The sequence below is a fragment of the Acomys minous genome, assembly GCF_964271855.1.
Source record: "Acomys minous genome assembly, chromosome: 6".
NCBI lineage: Eukaryota > Metazoa > Chordata > Mammalia > Rodentia > Muridae > Acomys > Acomys minous.
In genome coordinates, this window is record NC_140487.1 from 39713812 (window position 1) to 39737519 (window position 23708).

The window sequence follows — 23708 nt, forward strand, 5'->3', positions numbered from 1 at the left end:
CTCTCTCACTAATGCCTGGAAATCTACAAGCTGTATGCCAAGTGGTTCCTTGACCATCCCCAGAAGTCTTGCGGCCATGGAGGACCTTCTGGAGAAGGGCCTGTGTGGCAGGGGCAAAGGCCACTTTACAGGCAGATGGCATCTTCACTGAGGCATTAGGTGAGGACCTGTGAAACCCAAGTGCTCAGATCCCCTCCAGGAAAGCTGAGGAGAGCCTGGCTCGAACTCACTAATGACTTGGCTTAGTAACGCCCTTCGCCCTTCGTTACCTGAACAAGAAAGAAGCAATTACAGAAGCTAAGCCTCAGAGCCATCTAGAGTATGTCGTCATGACTGTGATGGCCGAACTCCCATGGCACTGTAACCAGATAACCACAGCTGGGGGAGGATGGGCTGAACAGTGAGGAAAGACTCATTTTCCATCTTTCTGTTTTACCCTCCTCCTCATTTATCTCACCCTAATGTCTCTTTCCAGATTCACAAAATGGTTGGTTTTAGAATTACAGAGAGGGCAAAGCACCCTGGCTTATGTTCACTTCTTTATTTCACTTTCATTGAGGGCGTGGTTTTGTGTCAGACTATAAATAACAATTATATTGAAATGATAACATCTACATTTATTCCCCTCTCCCCGTGTGTGTGTGTGTGTGTGTGTGTGTGTGTGTGTGTGTGTGTGTGTGTTAATCAGAGGTCAGCCTCAAGCCTCATTCCTCAGGTGCCATCTACCTTGTTTTTAACCGGTGTTTCTCTCACTTGGCCTGGAGCTAGCACAGAATTGCTAGGTTGGCTGGCCAGCAGGCCCTAGGGGTCGCTCTGTGGCCGCCTCCCCAGGGCTGGGATTGCAGGCTAGGGACATTACATCCAGTTTTTTGTATCTGGGTTCTGGGGGTTGAACTCAGACCCTCATGACTGCATGGCAAGAACTTTACTGACCGAGTTAGATCCCCAGCCCCATCTACATACACTGTAATGATCATCCCATTGCTCAAGATATATTAGAACACCATCTTAGACAAGTAAGGGTTTTGAGATGCAAGCAGTAAAAACATCAAAGTCCACATGTGCCAGAAGGAAGCTAGCAAAGTCACCCAGGCTCATGAACAGCCCACCTGAAATTTCTTCTGGAGGCCAGTGTGAAATCTTGCAGGCATGGTCTCCATTCATACCTCCAGCCTGTGAGTCCTGCTCTGACCCTCACCAACGGAAACTCAGGCCTGCTTATTTCATCTCTCTCCTTTCCTGTACAAACAAACAGATGACTCCTTGCTACCCACCAGTGTATATGTGAGCTGGGATCCCTGGAGAGGTGGATGCCAAGAGATGAGCCATATAAGAGAGGTGACAGGGGAGATGCCCATAAGGAAAAGGGGGGACGAGGCTGGATGGTCTGGATACATGCAGGAGGAGAGTGGCGAGAGGAATAGACAGGAAATGGCCCCCAATGTAGGACAGACCACAGAGATAACCTTCAGCCATAAGACACTCAGCAGAGGAGTGAGTTAGGCCCTCTGCAGGGTGGGAGGGTGCTGAGGACACCTGTGCCCCACACAGCCATGTTCCCAAGGCTCCTTCAGGAAGGATGAGAGTGACACAATGCCCACTGCTCTCTCTGGTGCTGAGGCCACAGCAGCTAGTCAGTGTCCCCTTCTGTTGCCCATAGTGCTATGCTCACTGTTAATTTAGGGTTGTGCCCAGAACTTGCTCCTGGGAACCTAAGCCACAGTGATGACATCTCCTCAGACAATCGCCATGTGTGAGGGAAGAACTTCCACACAAACTCCTCCCGTGTCACTGCGCAGAGGCAGCCCCATACCAAGAGCGACTCTTCACAGCTGGTCTCTACATACTGGGGTCAAAGTGTAGCTTGTGGCCCAGTGGGCTCTTTGCTGTATTCCTTTGAGAGTGCCCCTTATGGGACCATGGCTTCATTCATGCCTGTGACAGAAATGCTACTGCACATCTGCAGTGAGATGCATTAAGCTTGGTCTGTAGGCCAGCTGGACAACGAGGGTGGAGACTTGTGGGTGGCCTGGTTCAAGGATGTCTTCTCAGATAGCCTCATCATTTGTGTACCCTTCCCAGTTTCTGACAGACTCATGCTGGGACCATTTAAATAGCACTTTACGAGTCTCCCGGGACCTGGTTCACAGTGAGCCCCCAAGGTCAAGTGTTGGCTCTACTTCTGCATCAGCTGTGGATGCTGTGGCTTCTGTCCAGCCCCAGGCATGGTCTTATGCCACAGCTCCTCTCACAGTTGACACTGCCAGGGCCACACTGCCCTCTTCTATGAGACCCCAGAGCTTCTTGCCTTCCTATATAATTCTTCTGAGCATTGTCTCTCCAGGAGCAGAAGCCTGATCTCTGTCTCATCTACACGTACATTTGGTAGTTAAACTATGCTCCTTAAAAAGGCATGCAAGACTATATTACTAACCCACAAAGCAAGGTGTGCCCACTGGTGCAATAGCAGCAAGCTTATTATAAGAGCAACTGGCTGCTTTCTGATTGAGACTGAGGCTCATTTCACAGGAAGCAGTTCACATCTAATACTGTAAACCTGGTCCAAAGCCCATGCTAGGGGAACAATAGGTTCTAGATTAGTCACAGCTGTTGCTTTGCTAAATGGACATTCCATGCTCATCAAATCACCTTCTTAAGAAACATGTTTTTCCCCACACATGAGTGTAGCTCTTAGATTTCGTCAAAGCAGCTTCCTTCTGCAGCAGGCAATAGTTCTGCAGAGATGCACATAATTGGTCAAAATGCTGAGAATAAATGACTATTGAATGCTCGGCCATAAATAAGACATCTATCTATATTAACCTCCCAAAGCTCATGGACCATCACAGAAGAGAAGGCAGAATGGTGAATGGGATGGAACAGTGTGGCTGTTTTCTGTGCATGGCATGATCAGTGCACACTTTAAAAATATTTTTTAATCACATGATGTGTGTACCTGTGTGTGGGCAGGTGTGTGTGGGTGCAGGTGCAGAGACAAGGTTTCAGATCCCCTGGAGCTGGACTAATAAAGCAGTTGTGAACCCCGTGATATGGGTGCTGGGAATGAAACTTAGGTCCTCTGCCAGGGCAGTGTGAGCTCTAACTCACTGAGCCATCTCTCCAGCTTGGCTATCACATTCTTCTGCTCACAGCAGTATGTGCCGGCATAAGACCTGCGAAAGACTGGGCCCCTAGCCAGCATGAACTTGTGGTTTTTGCAAAGATGCTCTTTACAAATAAATGGAAGTGGTGGAGAACATCCTCAGCAAGCTCAGGGTTCTGGGTTTGATGCCAGAACCAACCCAGCCACCAGCAAACCCTACCCCCAAATAAGAACCGAGTGAACCCATGGCATAGAACAACTTTCACATGTCCTTTGATACAGATGTGTGTGTGTGTGTGTGTGTGTGTGTGTGTGTGTGTGTGTGTGTGTGTGTGTGACATGTCTGTGGATCTGATTGCATGTGAGGATGGAGGCACCATCTGTGGTCTCAGCACTCACTCTGCACAGCCATGTTTGATTTATGGTGATATCTCATCTTGCTCCAGTCTCAGGCAGCGACTGCTTCCATGTCTGCCAGGAGGCTTGTTTCTGTTAGACTGTTTTGGGACTGATTTGATTGCTCATGTAAAGAGCCAAGTCGACCTGGGCCTCAGACCTCAGAGTCTTGTAGATAACAGGCCCCAACATGAGATGTCTAGGGCCCGCAGGGAGAGGTACCTCAGCTTCATGGTGCAAGTCTACTAACACCCAGGTATCCCCATCCAACTTCCAAACGTCTCCTGACTCCAGGAGACTCCACAAGTCCTTGAGTCTTCAAGAACAAGCCTCTAGCACCTGATGAGGTGATTTCAAAGCTCTGAGAGTATCTGGGAGCAGGGTGATGGTAGGGATGGACGTGGGTAGGTCTCCAGATTTAAATACACCCAACCTCCAAATGCCCCAAGTCCTTTAGCAGCTCTCAGTGACAACAAATGGAGTGGAAGGTCTTGTCACGTGATGGCTACACATACAAAGACTCATAGCAGCCATCAATCAAAGGCAATTTGCAGCCAGTGTTTCAACAGCACCTTTGGTGCTGTGAGCTTCAAGGTTTAGTTTTAATTAGGGCAGAGTGGCTCTTCTCCAAGCTAGGCCTGGGAATTACCAGTTTCTCACAACACATCGTGTAATTTGGCACAGTGGCTTTCTGGGGAGCTGTTGGAGTGTCGGGGTTGCCTAAGGCCAGCTGTGCTCTGCACTGTCCCTGGGGAAGCCTCTGATCTGGGGCGCAGAAGCCAGGGGGCAAAAGGAACGTCCTGGGACAGGACCACAGGAGCCTCGAAGCCGTCTACCCTCCCTTTTTCTTCTCTTCTCTTCCCTCCTTATCCCTTCCCCTGCTTTTTCTTTTTTTCTTTCACAGTCTCATGTTCTAGCCTTGGCTGGCATGGATGCCTTACATAATCCAGGCAAATCTAGAACTTGGCAATCTTCCTGCCTCAGAAAAAAATATTTTTCGAAACAGGTCTAGCCCAGGCTAGGCTAGAACTCATGATCCTCCTGCCTCCAATGAGGAAGACAATGAGTCCACAGATCAAGACGCATTTATTACAGGTCATGGAGCCACAGGTCAGCACAGAGAACCACCACGTGGACTACTGCTAGCTTCTGTTGGGAGCCTTGGATCTCCTACCACCCAGGTCAGATGGCTCTGGTCACATCCCCTGCCCACACAATGCTGACGCCACATGTTCAGATTCTTCCTTGCCCAGTGAACATTCACTATGTCTGTCTGTTTACTTAATATTGAGGGAGGAAGTGCAGGAGCTCATGGCTGTAGAGGTAAAGCCTTCTGTAAGTTTGAAGGGTTATTGTGGTGACACCTCTCAAATATAAGCAGCCCCATATGCAGTACATATGCTGCTGTCTACTGCAGTCTTCCTGCTGCAGTCATGAGGCGACACGCTGCCTGGGAGCCACGGGGTCACTGGTAACTGGAATCTCTGAGCTCACTGTACTTTTGCCTTAGTGGCTCTCTCATGTCTGCCTTATACACAGTCTCACATATTTCCTCTCCGGATCACACTTTATTTCTAACTCTGCAGTTCGGGCCAGGCTCTGTGTTTAAGAGGGTCATGGGAAACACTTCAAGAAGCAGCTTACCTGAGACAACATTATTCAGTTACTGTGCAAACATCTGAGGTAATCAAATTGAAAGAGTACTTAGCTCACAGTTTCTGAAACTCAAGTCATGATGCACCACACACAGAGGGAAGATGAGGCTTTTGCCAGGGCACAGTCTTCCCTGGTTGTCACTACAGTGAAGCCAATCACTGCGTTAATTTCTGTTCTCAGTACTATGACAAAACATCCGGAAAAAGCAGCTTAAGGACGGAAAGGCTTATTTGGGCTCAAGATTTGAAGGGACAGGGTGGGGAAGGCATGGTGACAGAGGCATCTGAGGTCAGGAAGCAGAAGGTGGTAAACGCAGGTGCTCAGATAGCTGTGCCCGTATCCTTCAGCCCGAGACCCCAGCCCATGGAATGCTGCTGCCCGTGGTTATGCTGGGTCTTCCCAACTCAGTTAAGATAACCTAGGAAACCTGTCCACAGTGAGTGTAGAGCATGCCAGGTTGGCAGTGGGTGTCAATGCCCACCCCTGCTGTTTCTTACCTTCCTAGGCAGCTGCTACGCTGGGCACTGTCTAATCTGCAATGTGTTTGTCACTGGTAAGATTGTCATGACATCACAAATGAAGGAATCTGGACTCTAGAGACTAAACACTGTGACTTCGATCACTTAGGAATGAGGCAGGGCCAAGCAACTGCAAGCAGCTTTACTGGCTGGAAGCAGAGGCCCAAGGCCAGAGTGCAGGGCCAGCGCCATCAGCTCCTGCTTTAGAACACTGACCCCCAAAGCCAAGTGGCCCTTGTGTTCCTTGAGAGCACAGAAGAGTCCCCAGTCCCTACTCCCATGGTGAGTTTTACAAATCCCTGCCTCCCTCCCTCCCTCCTAACTTATAACCTTCTGAGATAATTAGAAGTGGCATTTTTTTTCCTGGTTGCACATGGGCTGTACAAACAAAGACCTTGTCTTCTGCCTTAGCAAAGCACCCAACGAAGTGTGTCTTGCAGGACACCCTTCTTATCCTGGATGCTTCCTTGTTCTACCACACAAGGTGCTGCTCCTGCTTTCTCAGCAGAACACACATCTATATCCTTTAGTCTCGACGGCTCTCCACCTTACTGTACAGCGGAAGCCCCTGATGGCTTTAGGAAGTACATATGGAAACCTGAAGTGCGGGCAGGCTGGCCTCCTGACTGTTCCCACTGGCCTCCAGCACTGCTCCTTCCTTCCTCCCTCTCCTGACTCCACATCCCCTTGGCTCCACTCCCTTCTCTGCTCTCCTTCACAGCAAACCCTGCAAAGCCTGCCTAGCCTGCCCACCTCTCACTTCCTCCCTGCTTTGCCTCACCAGTGCCTGCTCTGATAGGACTTCCTGCCCATGCCACCAAATGCTATGGCTGCTCTGTGGCTAAGCCAACATGCCAGCACTCTAGCCCTGGTTGGCTGGGCCCCAGCAGCATTGACAGCTGGTCTCACCCACAGTCCTATGCTTTGCATGGACTCCTGCCACTCCTGCCACCCACACTCATGGCTCCAACCTAGGCCTCTTTCCCTCCCTCTGGAGCTGCAGCTCCTGAGTCTAAGCATCTTGCCAGCTCCGTTGGGCTTCTTGATATCCTGACCAGACCATTTTGCCTGGGGTCTCTCGTTGCCTAGGCCTGGCCAGGCTTTCTGTTGCTCAAGTCCAATCAAGTTGCCCTAACTCTTTTCCTCCTTCATGCTCATCGTGCCCATAAGTCAGCAGGTTCGGATGCCCTGCTGACCAAAGGTCTCCAGGTCTACACTCCCACCCTCCTGCTGTGCCTGCTGAGTCCAAACTGGACCATGTGTTGTCTAGTAGCCAGTTTCTATTCTCACACCGCCCCTACATGATCAAGCCACAACAGTCAGAGTGATCCTTTGCCAAGTCCTACTAAAAGGCTCCTTTCCCCACTCATAAAAACAGGGTCTCTGCAGAAGAGGGGTGTGTGTGTGTGTGTGTATGTGTGTGTGAGAGAGAGAGAGAGAGAGAGAGAGAGAGAGAGAGAGAGAGAGAGAGAGAGAGACAGAGAGAGACAGAGAGACAGAGAGACAGAGAGACAGACAGAGAGAGACAGAGAGAGACAGAGACAGAGAGAGACAGAGAGAAAGAGAGAGACAAAAAGAGAGAGACAGAGAGACAGAAAGAGAGAGAGACAGAGAGAGAGAGAGACAGAGAGAGACAGAGAAACAGAGAGAGACAGAAAGAGAGAGAGAGAGAGACAGAAAGAGAGAGACAGAGAGAGAAAGAGAGAGACACACAGACACACACAGACACACACACACACACACAGAGAGAGAGAGAGAGAGAGAGAGAGAGAGAGAGAGAGAGAGAGAGAGAGAGAGAGAATATCAGGGTGTCACTCAGGACAACCAGCTTGTTTTATGATAGAGGGTCTTTCCCAAGACCAGGGACTTACAAATTAGGCTAGGCCGGTGGCAGTTAGCCCCAGGGATATGTATGCCTGTCTTTACTTCCCCAGCACCAGGATTACAGGTGCATGCACTGTGCTCTGTTTTTGTTTTGTTTTCTTTAACGTAGGTTCTGAGGATTGAACTGGGTCCTTGTGCTTGGGCCATAAGCACTTTGTAAGCTGAGCCCCCTCCCCAGCCCTCCGCAGCGGCCTTCGTGGTCCTCCCCACTCTCTGACATCCTCCTTCACTTCCTTGTCCTTGTCTCCACCTCTGCACCCTCACACCTCTGGCCTCTCTCAGGGCTCTGCTCATGCTCTCTGCCTATACTGCTCTTTTTCTAGCTGCCTGGATGACTTACCTTTCTCTTTCCCCGGCTTTTCTCAAAGGTCTACCCTGGTAAGTCTTCACAGACTTTCCTGGCTTCTCTATCCATCTTTTTTTCCCCCATAGCATCTGTCATCTCTCAATACACCATGAAACGTTGGTACATATTATGCTGTCTGCTCCACAAAAGGTCTTAAGCGTTTGGAGCTCCAGAATCAAGTCCAGTGTCTGGCCTCCTGCTGGGGACTGGGGTACGCTTGCAAAGTGCAATCCCAGAGGAAGCAGTTCCTGAAGGAAAGAAAGGCACAGGAAGGGCACACTCAGAATTCCTAGTGCTCAGCATTGAGACTACGTCATGGAAACCTGAACAAAGTCTGAAAGGATTAGGCTCGGCAATTATAACTGTACTTAGACTAAACTGCGAGTGAAACCCGGGGCATCTCATCGGAGCGCTACTCTCAGGTAGCAGGAAGGACCAACCGCTCTGCAGAAGTCAAACTCAAGGTCAGGGCAGGGAGCCCTGCTACCAACCAAGCTGTTAGGGTAACTGGGTTGGTGACAGCGTTTGGCAGGGCAAGGGCTCCAGATTCTGGCTTCTGGCATCTTGGTGCTGTAGCAAACTATTAGCCTGTTGCAGAAAGGTCACAAGAGCCAGAGGTAACAGATGTGTACAGCGGGAGAGTGTTTGCTGCGCACGTGAACTCACACCAGCTAGGACTGCATGCACAGGACCTGCACGAGATCAAGCCGGCCAAAATTCCACCATGGATGGGGAGGGGCTCTGGAGGTCCCACCCCTAGCTGAGAAGTTGCTGGCAGTAAGTGGCTGCTCGGAGAGGGAGAGTTTATTTTCTTCAAGGCTGCAGTCGCTGGGAGGCAACCCATGCTCCAGTGGATATTAGACCCTGTGCACACCCAGGCAGCACTGTCTGGGCCTGGCACATTTATTGAGAAAAAAACGAGTAACACAGGAAGTAGGTAGGGAGGTGAGGAGAGGGAAGGAATTGGGAGGCGAGGGAGTTGGAGCATAGATTTGATCAAAAGTACATTATATGCATATATGAAATTCTCAATGAAAAAATAAAGCCTAAAATTAAAATTAAAAAAAGAAGCATCATCCAACAGAACACCCTTTCTCTGCTGGTCCCCGTTAGGATATGTGGCTTACAGTGAGTGTAGTAGTCATGTCACACGCCATGGCTTTTTGTGTACTAAGGGAAATCTTTTGGTAGCAGGGGTGGGGGTGGAGAAAGCCTTGCTGATCAATAGTCCCTGAGGATGCCTTGTTCCTAGTCCCAGCAGCCCCGGTGATCATGCGTCACCATGACGACAATGCCATTCCAGACAGAAAGGATTTGAGTCCATGAGATGCAGACCTGCTGTTAGCACTTTTCAGTCTGAATTGTGGAAACCACAACCTTTGCTCCCAGGATCCCAAGGTAAAAGCCACAGACTCATCCTCAGGAAAGGGGGCGGGGCTGGGGAGCATGCTCAGGCTCAGCTTTGCTCAAGCCCTGTGAAGCACAGCTCCCTCCCCACACACCCCTGCTTTCATTTCAGCTCCCACCTTATAAAATTCATCCATTTAATAAATGCTCTAGGAATACCAGTGTATAAATCAAGAAAATGGTGGTTGTGATAGCATGGGATTTTGTGGAAACTGAAGACACTTTGGTTTGGCATGGAATGCATTTATGGGTCAGGGTAAGGCAGAAGATGTGAGGCTGGCTCTCACCCACCACACAGCATGACACTGGGCATGCTCCTCAGTCCCCTCATCTGTCAAACTGGATGCCTGTGATCTCAGCATTTGGGAGGTGGAGGCAGGAGGATCAGGAATTCAAGGCCAGCTTTGACTACATATTGAGTTCACGTCCAGCCTGGGCTACATGAAATTCTATCTTTAAAAAAAAAAAAAAAAAAGACAAAGGAATCAGCACCGACTAGCAAGCCTCTGGGGAGAAGTGAAGTCAAGGGCATGGAGTGTTTAGTGTGGAGACAGGCAGGGATGTTCCAGACAGTGGCAGTGTGTGATGAGGGATGGGGGTCCCTGTACCAGACACAGGTAGTTGGGACACCAGGGGGCTGGAGAGAAGCTCAGCAGTTAAGAGCTAAGAGCGCTTGCTGCTCTCACAGAGGACCTGAGTTCTGTTTCTAGCACCAATATCAGGTAGCTAAGAACTGCCTGTCATTCCAGCTCTGGGGACCTTGTGGCCCTGGCTTCTGTGGGTACCACACTCACACGTGTTAGCACAAATGCAAACACAATTGGAAGTAGTAAACTAAATCTTTTAAATGTCTGAAGGAAGAAATTTGGGCTTTGTCCAGTGGGCTATGAGGAGGAGGAGGCCAGTCAGTAAAGCTTTAAAGCTGTGTCCCTGGCTCCTTCCATAGTGTTTTTCATTGACATATAGGAAGTCTGCTGCTATTTTTGTGTGTTCACTTTATATTTTGCCTCGTTCCTGAAAGCGTTCATCAGTTCTAAGAGGCTTGTAGTCTTTAGGGCAGGGTTCCTCAACCTGTGGGTGTGACAGGTTGAATAACCTTTTCACAGGGGTCTCCTAAGACCATCCTGCATATCAGATATTTGCAGTATGATTCATAGCAGTAGCAAAATTATAGTTCTGAAGCAGCAACAAAGATAATTTTATGGCTGGGGGGGGTGTCACCACAACATGGGGAACTGTTGTATTAAAGCGTCACAGCATTAGGAAGGGTGATAGCCTCTGCTATAGAGTCTCATCTGAATAGAATCATTCCGATACAAATAGGGGCACTGTGGCTTCTTTTCCCATGTGTGTCCATCTTGCTTCCCCCTCTTGTCTTACTGTTCCAACTGAGACTTCAAGCCCAGTGCTGAGCAGACGTGGAGAGGGTGAGTGCTTTTGTCTTGTCCTGCATTTTTTCTCTACTTAGTACAATATTGTCTACAAGTTTGTTGTAATAAGAGCCTCTGTCCATTGTTATTATTTTTATTATTTGTTTGTTTTTGGTTTTCAGTGTTTTGAGGCAGGCTCTCTTTGTTGTATCTCTGGCTGTCCTGGAACCCCCTCTGTAGAACCCACAGAAATGGACCTCCCTCTGATTCCTGAGTGCTGGGATTAAAAGTGTGCATGCCACCATCCCGCTTTTGTTTTTGTTGTTTTGTTTTGAAGCACTGTTTCTCACAGCCTAGACTGGCCTCAAACGTTATACTGTTCAGGAGGACCTGGAACTCTTCCTCCACTTCCTGAGGGGAGATCACAAGCTTCTACCATGGAGTCTAGCTCAATTCTTTACTCTTTAAACTGTTGATTATTTATTTACCTCATTAAGATAGCTTATGTACAATCCTGCAAAAAATCCCCCAAAACAAAGCAACACAACAACCAAAAAACAAACAACAACAACAACAAAACCAAACAAACCAGAAACTAAGCAAGCAAACATCCTTTGGTATTTTGTTTCCTCACCTCCGGCCTTTCACCTGGCAGGCTTCAGTGGGCTGTGGTCCTGGCACCAGCAGCAGCAGGCCATGGCTCTCCTACCCTGGACCCTCCACTGACCATGGCAGTGTCAGGGCTACAAGTTGAGGGATGAGCACTGGGTGGTCAAGGTGATGGACAGAATTAGCAACCAACCTTTTGCAAAATGTTGATGCAGAGGTCAGAGTCCAGCAGCTGGCTGAAGGTACTGCTGTGCTCTGCTGGGCTTTGATCTGCTTTCCCTGGTTTAGGTTCTAAGCTAGCCCTCTGAGCTCCTAAGAATTCATTACATGACAGCCAGGGCCCTATTTCCTACCCAAGAAACCACATTAGAGGAGAGCACTATTAGAAACCTCCACCCCCTCACTTTCTCATTGCAAATTCAGTCCTGTGAGTGGTTTTCAAAGACACACACTCATTCCCCATCTCACCACATGGTGCTCATATGGCCTTAGGACACTGCCAGTGAGACAGCTACCACCAGATGCGACCCTGCAGCCCTGGACCAGATCGTGAGCCAACATAAGCTTATCTTCTTTAAAGGGCCTCAGGCTGTGGTGTTGCCTTCTAAGCCACAGAAAACAGACCCACACAATCATCCATTTGCCTATCTTGAGTTGACAGAGAACAGTTGGGTTTTTATTTAATATTTCTGTATTCCACCTGTACCTTCTTTCTTCTACACTAAGATAAGGGATAGAAGGAGAGGGAAGTAAAACATCCCATAACAACTCACTCATTATACACTGAGTATCTCAGGATGACTTGACAAACACACAGGTTAAATACTAAACTAAAACACCCAGTAAGGGCTGTGGGTGCAGCTCAGTGGCAGAGCACTTGCCTGGCTGCTTCCACACCCAGCACTGCGGCATTTCCCAGCCTTACTTGCACACACATCTGCATTCTCCCGTCCTTGTGTTCAGACCATATCATGGAATCAACAGTCTCTCACACAGTCTTCCTCTTAGTTTTAAAAGTGATTGAATATTTCTCAACTTTAGTCCACATGTTCAGACTCATTTGTCTGAAGCTTACTTTCTAGTAGACGCCTTAGAGAGAGGGAGGAACACTAGTTCCCAAGTTTGCCCATGTTGATAGGATATAGGATCTCATTTTGGATAAAGTACTTCAGCATGCATTAGGCCTGGCTTCCATCCCAGACCAAAGCAAACAATTCTAGAGTGACAAATGCCGCCTCCCGCCCATGGGCTCCTGTGTTTGAGCACTTGGTCCCCAGTTGGTGGCACTGCTTGGAGGTTTAGGGGGTGCAGCCTGGCTGGAGGAAGTGTGTCACTGGGGCAGGCTTTGAGGCCTTATCCTCTTCCACTTCGCTCTCTCTGCTTCCTGCTTACCTTCCTGCTCTCGCTGTCATGCCTGACATGTAAGGACATGCCTTGCCACCATGATGGACTCTTAGCCCTCTGGAACATTCACCCAAACATTGGTCATGGTGTTTTATCACAGAGACAGAAAGGTAACCAAGATTCCATGTATGTTCTTTATACTGGAAGGAATGTTTTAACTCTGTATGAGATCCTTGGAGCTGTGTAGCAGTGCAGGCCTGCAATCCCAGGCCTTAGGAGGCTGAGGGGTGAGGAGTGGACAACACTTCTGTGGATGAGTTGGTGGAGCTCAGCACAGCCCTGGAGCACCAAGAATATATCACCTTTCTTGAGGACGTCAAAGGTTTGGCCAAGAGCCAGCAGAACTGCCAGAGGCTGAAGGCCTGAATTTTAACAGCAAGCTTTGGCTAATGCACAAACACCACCTTGACATCAGAATCATGCTTTGAAGTAGCTGTCACCCTAATATCATGGGAGCAAGGAAGTTTTAGTTATTGCTGTGACGCCTCCACTCACTATTCATTTGTATTTTTCCTGTACAAATCAATCATTTCTACATCTTATATAACATAATGATGAATAGTAAAATTGGTCTTATCTCTTCCAAGGGGAAAATGTTTTTAGGATTCTTGCTTCAGAGCTTAGGGCCTTTGCTTTTCCCCTGCCTCAGTGCTCCTCCCGGGCACCTGTGTATGTGTGGCCTGCCTTCCTCTTCTCTGTCTCCTGTGCTGCCAGGCACCTGTGTATGTGTGGCCTGCCTTCCTCTTCTCTGTCTCCTGTGATCCTGTTCCTGGATCCTTTCCCTGCTTCTATGTCCCTTTAGTTTCATTTTAAGATTTAATTTTTGTTTATTATGTATGTATATATGTATGTACGCATGTATGTATGTGTGAATACATGGGGATGTGTGCACGTGTGAGTGCAGGTGCTGTGGAGTTGAGAGGGCACTGGATCCCCTGGGGCTGGAGTTACAGGTGGTGGTGAGCCACCTGCTGCGGGTGCTGGGTGCCGAGCTGCAGGCCTCTGCAGGAGCAGCACCCACTGTTAACTACTGTGCTTCTCTCAGCCCACTGCTCTTAAGTTCCCTTCCCTCCCTTCTTTCCCCTGGGATTACTCCTCACTTCCCTGGCTCTGTGTTTATTCTAATGAAACCTCCATGAATTGTTTCTATGTTTATTTCTGTCTACTAGTTTCTGAGATTTTTCTGGCTTCAACTTATACTGCTTTCTTTGCATCTTGTCTCATTTTTCTTAATGTCATCAGTCCTTCTTAGAAAATGTATTCCAGACTGAGACACAGCTCACCAGCAGAGCACCTGCCTAACACATGCAGTGCCACAGGTTCAATCCCAGCATCACAACAAATAAATGATGAAATTGCGTTAGTTCCAACAGCCATCGGTCAGTACCCACCTCAAGCAGCTAAAAGGCAGAAGGGCTATTCTGGCTCACAGTGTGGGGTCCAGCCCATTGCTGTGGAGAAGGTATGGTGGCAAGAGCTTGCTATGGCTGGTCACATTGCCTTGTGTTAGGGCTTCATACTTCTGCTTTTCATGGGGTGCAAGTGGGAGCAGCTCCAGGAAATCTCAAGCCTAATGGCCTTTTCTCTTTCTGTCTTGTTCTGTGCTCATGTGGCATCTTGCTGGCTGAGATGTACTGGCCTGCTTCCCGCTTTCAGCTGGGAGATCTGTCTCCTTTGCTGCTGTTACTCGGCTTTCTTCAGTCATCTCCTGACTGTGGTTCTGTAGGCTGGCAGAGCATCCGGCAGGCTCCTCTGGTTCTCAGTCAGCGCCTGTCCATTCCCGAGCTCTGCCACAGATGCTGACACTGTGCAGTCCCCTCACCTGATGCTCTGCTGCAGTCTGTGGCAGTGCCGCAACACCTGACAATCTCATAAGTGCTGTGTATGATTTTGTTTTCTCACTTTCTCAGCTCTGTGTACTCTTACTTAAATGTTGGGGTATCTTGTTAGAGCATGTGCAGGAACTGAATGCCAGCAGACACAGAAAAGCACAGGTGTGTGTCCCAGAAGACCTCCCTTAAACCATGAATTAGAGGTGTCAAAGGGTGTGCTGCTACATCCATCCTGAATCTGCCCATAGCTCCCCCAGAATCTCTTCTCTATGGCTTGAGAACACTTACTCCCAAAAAAGGCCAATGAACTTACCTTAGATCACACATCTGACCGGTCTCCTGATGCCCTCGTCCGTCCACCCCACCCCCATACTTTAAGTAACTGCTTTACCCTTGCCTCAGGAGTGAAGTCTGCTTCTGTCATCTCAGCCAATCTGTCTGAACACTGTTGCGAGGGGCTATGGACTTGAGAGCAACTCGTGCCCCCCCACCCCACCCCCCCACCCGCCACCCCTGAGCAAACCAACTGCTTGGACCCAGTGACACTTGTAATCCATGCTTTGAATGAGGAATCTTCTGGGACATGCTCCTCTACTTTCCTGCACATGCCACAAGCCCAAACTGGAGACTGACCAACAGACAGCCACTGTGCCACTGTGCTGAAGGCTGGACTCCCACACAGTGGGACTGTGCTCCTCTTGAACCTGCGGATGTCGTCCAGGACTCATTGGTGATCTTGGCCTATGGCTGTGTCACTCCAGTCCTCAGCATCACAGGCACTCTCCCTATGTGTCTGTGTTTTTACCCAGCCACCTTCTTCTGAGGACACTGGTCATCCTGGGCCATGATGATCACAGCTACCCTACTTCCTTACAGGTTGCAGTCATGGGCATGAAACTTTCAGTGTGTCCTTTAAGGAACACAGTGACCCCACAACACCATCCTCCCTCCCACAGTGATGAGTAGGAAATCTTTTTTGCCTTTTTGCTTTATAGGAGGAATGGGAGACTCAGAGAGCCCTTCTCACTTCTGTGTTTTCTAGAAGTCTTAAGACAACTGGGTGTGGACACAATGCTGTGGTCAAAACCAGGAGCAAGAAGCGCTTCCTTGCAGATGGAGGTGGCTGGGTTCCAGAGTACAGCAGCTGCTCTGCTTGGCCCTGTTATAACTCTGTGCTCTCTGCCCTCAGATCCCTGGTTTGGGCAGCCAGGAAGCCGTGAGAGCCACTGAGTTTGTTGGGCCACTGATGTACAAGAGAGTCCTACTGTTTCAGTCCTCAGAAATAGTCTATGTGGTTTAGAAGTGAAGAGGAAGGCAAGGACACTGGCAGAGTCTGCACACCAGCAGATGGCCATGGTTCCCTTCATGCAGGCTAGGGGAACTTTCATGGGCCTTCAGCATTCTCCCCAAGGCCATAGAGATGACTAGTAGATGCCTGATAGTCCAACATCTTGAGGGTAATAAGCCAGGACAGCCTCAGCTTCCTGACCTGGTGAGTGGAGCTGACAGTGTTATCACATGAAGGTACTTAAGACTGAGAAATGCAACTCTGTGGCTTAGTTGGCAGAGTGTTTGCCTACCATGCACAAAGCCCTGCATTTGATGCCCAGCACACATAAAGTCAGGCATGGTGCTGTGTGTCCATTAACCCAGCCCTAGGAAAATCAGAAGTTCAAGACCATCTTTGCCTATGTCGTGAACTGAGGTTATCCTGAACTACATGAAACTGGGGTTTTTGTTCTGTTTTAATGCATGTGAAAATAATCTTCAGAACAGCCATAAAATGGCCACCCTTGGCTACAGTTGCCAGGTAAAATTTGCTAGGACACACCCTGGAAACCCTCAGGCCACTCCTGCCAGAGAAGCAAGTAGGCTAACTGCAGCTCCTCACTTCTCTCCCAACGCTCATCCCCAGCTCTGTAGCAGATAAGCTGCTCCTCACTCTCTGCCCCCATTCCCAGGGAACTAAGCAGATCTTGGTGGGACAACATGCTTTCCACCCTCCTGTGGACCCTCTGAGTCCCCTGCTACCACCTTAACCCTTCCCCATTCCTAAGTGTCATCTCCCAATACCTTGAAAAACATTTTACCCAGCAACTCCAGTGGCCACAGGTATCAGGATTCCAGAGTTTCCTACCAGGAAAAGTCAACCACCACACTCTCTTAAGAAACAGAGAGGGTAACATAAACCAAACATAAACATAAACCAACATCCACCCAACAAAGACAGGACCACATATCAGCCCCTAGAAGTATAATCTTCCTAAACTCAGATGCCTAAAGGCAGCGTGAAAACATAGTCCAATAATAGCCAGAACAATATGTCTCCACTAGAGCCCAGCAACCCCAACACAGTAGGCCTTGAGTATTGCAACATACCTGAAGCACAAGAAAAGGACCTTAAGATAGTTTTATGACTATAATAGATATTATTAAAGAGGAAATAAATCACTTAAAGAAACCAATGAAAACATATAAATAGTGAAAGAAAAAGAGTAAAACAGTTCAAGATCTGACAGTAGAAACAGAATTTAAAAAAAAACCCAAACAAGGGAAATCTGGAAATGAAAATTTTAGGAGCTCAACAAGAACCTCAGAGGCAAGCAGAATACAAGAGATGAAGAGAGACTCTCAGGCACTGAAGACACTATAGAGGAAATGGATAATATAAGCAAAGAAAATGTTAAATCTAAAAAACAAAGAAACAAAACAAAACAAAAACTTGTCACACAAATCCATGAAATATGGAACACTATAAAAAGACCAACTCTAAAGACAATACAAACAGAAGAAGAAACCCGAGTCAAAGGCACAGAAAATATTTTTGACAAAATCATAGAAGAAAATTTCCCTAACCAAAATAAGGAGATACCTATCAAGGTACAAGAACCTTACAGACTGAACCAGAAAAGAAAGTCTCCTCAGCACATAATAATAAAAACCCTAAACATATATAACAAAGACAGAATATTAAAAGCTGCATGGGAAAAGACCAAGTAACATTTACTAATAGGCAGACCTATTAGAATAACATCTGAGCTTTCAGTGGAGACACTGAAGGCCAGAAGGACCGAGACAGATGTTCTACAGACTCCAAAAGACCGCAGTGGCAGTCTAGACTCCCAGACCCAGGAAAATGATCAATCTCAGTAGATAGTGAAATAAGACATTCCGTAATAAAACCAAGATGTATCTACAAATCCAGCCCTACAGTAGGCACTAGAAGGAGAATTCCAACCAAAAGGAGTTATCCATACCCCAGAAAACACAAGAAATAAAAAATCCCAACAGACAAATCAAAAGAATGGAAACATGAAGCAGTGGCGGTGGCAGCAGTGGCAGCGACGGCAGCACCAAGATCACCAGCACCAGAACAACAAAGTAACAGGAATCGACAAACACTGCTCGTTTTCATCTCTCACTGTAGGCTTTGACCTTTCTCAAACCTACTTTATTTGGGGTCCTTTAATGCTTATACCTTCCTTCCAATCCACCTGCCTTAGATAGGAGAAAAAAGAGGTTAATGTGAACAGAAGTAGACCTTTTTTAGACTCAGTTCCTTGGAGCAATGCCACTGACATTATCTGCAGGATTGCAGCAGACCTGGTTCCCCCTCTCTCTTTTGTGTGCATATGTGTGTGAGTATATGAATGTGTGGTGTATACGTGTGTGTGTGTGTGTGTGTGTGTGTGTGTGTGTGTGTGTGTGTGTGTGTATGCCGGGATGTGCACCCACGCAGAGGCTAGAGGAGGGCAGCAAGTCTCCTGCTCTATTGCTCTTGACGGTAACCCCTTGAGACAGGGTCTCTCACTGAAACTAGATCTGTGCTGGCAGCCAGGAAGCCCTCGCCATCCTAATGTCTTACCCCACCCCTAATGCTATGGTCCTAGGCATGAATTAACTCCTAGCTTTTTACATGGATGCCAGGGATTTGAACTCAGGTCCCTGTGCATATGTGAGGACTCTTACCATGAAACCATCTTCCCAGCTCAGTTTCCCATTCTCTAACATGTGGATCTCTTTCATGATGCCATGCAAGGAAGAAACCCACACCCTGTGCTTATAAGTACAGCAGGGATCTCCTAGGCAGCTTCATTTGTTATTGCAACATTACAGGGCAGAAAAATCTCAACAAATGACCTCTATGAAAAAAAACAAGGAGCCAGGCGGTGGTAGCACAGGTCTTTAATGCCAGCACTCAGGAAGCAAAGGCAGACAGATCACTGTGAGTTGGAGGCCAGCCTTGTCTACAAAGTAAGTCCAGGACAGCCAAGAGAGACCCTGTCTCAAAAAACTAAAAAACAACAACAAAAACAAAAACAAAAAAAACCCCAAGGAAATCAGCAGCAAACTTGGGAACTGGCTCAAGGGTCCAGCCCCCACTGATGTACCCGTGTTTGTTTATCTAGACCTAACCACCTTTGAAGAGATCAGTAGGCTGTGTGAATGTCAGGCACCTTGTGAATTCTATATAATGGCCCCGCTGCTCTGCTCCACCTGAGTGATGCTGTATTTGCACGGGAAGAACTCTTGTTGTTGAGTTCTGCATATAGTTTTGAGATGCTGATGGAAGAGGCATGGCTGGCCATTACGCACAGGGGTCAAGCTCTTGCCTGTCCATGGCCCCGAAGCCTCCTGTATCCATGGGACTCTGAAAGAATGCATTGTTTTTCAAAGTCAAGGTCCAGGGAAGCCAGAGGTGTAGGTCATTTTGTTTTCTTTCCCTCTTGAGTAGACCTCCCCATGTACTTAAGGGGCAAGTCTGGTTCCACTGTGTTTCTAATGGGCTCTTAGCTGTGTCCTTTAGTGCAGATATGAATTATTGAACACTTTCTAGATGTCGGTGCCCAGGCCCTGTTCTACAGGGTAGAGATGCCACAGAGAAGAACATTCTAGAAAAGGAATTGATATGTGGCAAGTAGACAAGTAGAGAATATTTTGATGCAGATGGGGCTCTGAAGAAAATGAGCAACTGCCCAGCCCAAAGCCGAGCTCTTCGAATAGAGAATGGCCTGTGATGAGGAAGGCACCTGCGGTGGCTGAAACACTGGAGGCAGAACAAAGAGCACAGACACCAGCCCCAAGGCCAGGGAGGCCCAGGCGAACAGCGGGAGAAAGATCAACCTAGTGGTAGAGAGGACAGGACACAGCAGCACACAGTCCACCCGTAACCAAAGCATATTAGGAAAGACCCAATCTACTGTGGCCTAATCTTCTGGCCTCCAGTTACCCCCACAAATGTGTCCTTACTCACACAGAGGCACACATGTACATACACATACATGAAAATACAATCTTTTTAAGGAAATAAAGGAGAGAGATATTTCACAGGATACAATTCATCCAGGTGAATCAAGAACCTGGAGAATTCAGTGGAACTGACACAAATTTGCCTTGGAAAAGGTAGGCCCAGCCCTTGCCTCCTTGGGTTTCCTTCCATTGCACTGTCATGCCTTGGTGGAGGCCATAACACCCATCCACCTCCCCACGGCTGCCGAAGAGTCTTGGAAGGAGGACAGCCAATAATAACCATGGAGCCATGAGGATTAGGGCTGAGTGAAACCTGCCAGGTCCCATGTCCCCATTTTGCATGTAGTGAGCTGATACACAGAACTGGTAAATGACTTGGTCTTGAGACTGGGGAGTACCTGGGCTATGAGTGAAAGCCAAGTCTGTCACTGTAAAGCCTAATCCTTTTCCCTAAGCTTGAAGCTCACCCCCAGGCGTGGAGTTGTGTGCTGGAAAGTTATTCAGTGTATTGGAGGGTAGCAAATAGAAGGAAGATGCACAATTGTGCTAATACCCAGCCTTTCTTCTTGTTCATTTATTCTCTTTGTCTGGCAAGTGCTAATTGAGCCTGTCTCTGTTTCAGACACTGCTGGGAGCTGGGGCCATAGATCAAGGAATGCAGTTGACCAAGTGTAGCAGGGAGTCACAGAGAGCCAACAACTGCAAGGCCAGGTGCTGAGTGCTTGAAGAGTGTGTTCCAGTACTAGGGAAACCCACTCCCAAAGCTAAGGCCACTGGGGAAGCACCAGCCACAACCTCACTGCTGAATAATAGAATCGCTGACCACCATGGCCCGCAATAGAAATGACCGATGCTGGAGATGGGTGCTTCCTAGACTAGTGGGAAAGCAAGCATGAAACGGACACTAAATCTGAGATGTTGGGAGGCACCTTGCTGTGCTGAATCTCTTTGTTCAGCTCTGCAGGCCCCTCTCTGCCTCCTCCCTGCATGCTCTGCATCCGGGTACTACCCCTGTGGCTACACCTATAATCACCCTGACTTCTAGCCTGTGGTTGCTTGGACCAGTGGAAACCACACCAGAATCTGCACTGGAGAGACACTGAAGTTGGGAACCTTTCCTCCCATGCCCTCCTAGTGGGTGGCCTTGGCCTGACTGGGTTTTTCATGCCTACGAAGTGTGGTGGCTCCTGCCCCAATCCCTGCTACCATCTGTTTGCCTTCTTCAAGGCAAGAGTGAGAAGGCATTTTGATGTCACTAACCCCAGGTCCTATGTCACCCTCTCTACCCCTTGCCCTCACCTCTGTAAACAGTTCAGTATTGATCTTTCCTCAAATTACTTAAATGACCTAAATTGTGGGTGCTGGGGCCCTGATGAATATACATCTGGTTTGGGTCTGTGTTCATTTTGTTGTCTTCTGTGTTTTGATAGTTCTCTATAATAACCACTCCTGGCAGTGTGTGGTCAACACATAACTCCTTATTTTTCCCCAAATTACAGTGGAGCCCAGGATCTACATTTCTGCCAAGTGCTCATAATTGACTGGACTAAAGGCCAAAGGTCAACCAGGTCAACCAGATGTCATATCCCAGAACCCCAGAAAGACTGTGGATCTCTGTCAGCTTTGGCAAGCCAATCCCACAAAGAAAAAAAAGGTAGTTTGGCTGAGGAATAAGGGGAGACCCCTAACTCAGAGCCCATGGTCTCTGAGCAGTCCACAGTGACGGCTACTCTTGGCTGTCAATTTGACTATATCTGCAGTCAACTGAAACCCAAGCTGCCGGGCACCCCTGTGAGGCATGTTCTTGATCACATCATCTGAAGCAGGAAGACCCATCCTAAACCTGGCAGCACCTTCTGATGGCATTAAAAGACAAGGAAGGAGGAAACTGCTTTGTACCTGTGTGCCCTCACTTGGCTCATTTTCTGGCTCCTGAGAAACACTTGTCTCAAAACCCAAGATGGACAGCTCCTGAGGAAGGACACCTGAAGTTGACTTCTGGTGTGCTCAAGCACAGCATCCATCCTGTTGCTGAGGCATTCCTTCACCTGTACTAGAACCTACCTGTGGGGATTCCCAGCACAGACTGAAGGCCAGCAACTCTGCAGGTATCTTCCAGGGCATCAGCCTCTCCATCATGAGACAGCCTGGACTGTGATTATAGACTCAACATAAGTGCACAAAGAGTACAAAGAGTCTTGGTACCCTTCCCAGTACTGAAATCCTATCCTGTACCTACAGGATAATCCCAGCACCAGGAAACAGTGCATTGAGATAGCGCAGTCAGCAAAGTGCTGGCTGTGCAAGCATGAAGACCTGAGTTCTTTGCCCAGCACTCACATAAAAAGCTCGGCATGATGGTGCACTTGCAATCCCAGTACTGGGAAAGCAGAGATAGACGTGATCCCTGGCCTGACTGGCCATCCCCAGAGACCAGTAGAGCCTTACACTAAAAAACAAACAACAAAAACAAAAGCAATATGGATGGCTCCTGAGAAACACTTGTCTCAAAACCCAAGATGGACAGCTCCTGAGGAAGGACACCTGAAGTTGACTTCTAGTGTGCTCAAGCACAGGTAGATGGAGCAGAGGAGACTGATGTTGCTGTGTCACTGTTAACTAGACCAAGTAACTCAGTTGTACATGTGACTTTTATTCTCCTGATTTAATTGTCATCTCCTAAGCTTACTGCCTCCATCTGCTAGCCTAGGCCTAGCCCTGGAAGCTTCTAGCCTCCAAGCAACCTAACATAGACCTAGAATGTTTTCAGCCTCTGAGAGTTACTGCTGAATAAGCTCACCCTTTCTAGCTCTTTCTGAACTCTGGCTGGCTGGTTCAGCTCAGCTGTTCTACTCAAACTCCTCTCCAAGCTGACTGACTCAAACTGGCTTCTCTCTGAGTTTCTGACTGACTTTCTCTGCTTGGCCTCAGACTAACTTTGACAATCTGTTCCAATCGGCTGGCTCCTTCTCATTCTCTGGCTTGTTCTGTGTTCTGTGTCTTTCAGAGATTTGAGACGGCTGACGAGGTAAAAGGTGCTTGCCACTAAGCCTGACTACCTGAGTTCAAACCCCAGCACTCAGGTGGTAAAAAGGCAAAAGTTGTCCTCTGATCTTCATATGTGTGCCGTGGCATGTGCACATAGGCACGCACAGAAATAAATAAATGGAAAAAATACTTTCAGTTTCTCTTAGGACCTCATCTTGGACCCAGAATGAAATTACTTGGTCTGAGACTGGAGAGATAATTTAGCAGTCAAGAGCACTTGCTGCTCTTACCGAGGACCTGGGTTTGACTCCAAGCACTGACATGGTGGCTCATAAACATCTGTAATTCCAGTCCTAGGGGATCTGGAACCCTCTTCTGACCTCCACAAGTACCAGGTATGCGTGTGGCACACATACACACATGCAGGCAAGACATGCATACACATAAAAAATAAATCTATAAAAAATTAATTTAGAAGAAAAAATTTTAATATTTTGGTCTGTGTTATGTGAAAATACCCCCTTGGCATTCAGAGCCATAGTCCCCTGGTCAGGCATCCTGCACACAAGCTGTGTCCCAGCATCCTTTGGAGCACATTATATGCTCACCCTTGGCTTCTCTCACCCTTGGCACGTAATCTGTTCAAATCAGTCTTACAACTCATCAATAAAAATTAACAGTGGCTGACCCTGGCTCTGGGCTACATTTATGTCCATCTCAACTGTCACTTGTCACCCTGTGTAACCTTCAGAACCTGTGCACAGAGCTCTCTGTCAGCAGCTCCTCAGGGTAAGCAGGAGTTATTGTGTGAGGCAGAAGGTCAGGGTCGAGCTGGGAGCCTTCCCTTGACCCCTGATGGGCCAGTGTTTGGTCGGCTTCAGTTCCCCACCTGTCCCAGGCAGGGAGCCTCTTCCCAGCTCTTGCTTCTCTGAGCAGAGTGTGGTC

General features: G+C 48.1%; 1 protein-coding gene and 1 long non-coding RNA gene across 4 annotated transcripts in view; one reads left to right on the forward strand and one right to left on the reverse strand.

Moving 5' to 3' along the window:
- PRKAG2 (protein kinase AMP-activated non-catalytic subunit gamma 2) overlaps window positions 1–23708 on the reverse strand; it is a 355936-nt gene that overhangs the window by 265740 nt on the left and 66488 nt on the right. The window lies entirely within an intron of this gene.
- Window positions 5796–21395, forward strand: LOC311599468. Of its 2 annotated transcripts, none has more exons than XR_014779905.1 (3): window positions 5796–5955; window positions 9156–9301; window positions 21275–21395. It is a non-coding gene; the product is annotated as an uncharacterized lncRNA (long non-coding RNA). The 2 variants fall into 2 exon arrangements; XR_014779906.1 differs by lacking the exon at window positions 21275–21395 and adding an exon at window positions 10863–10998.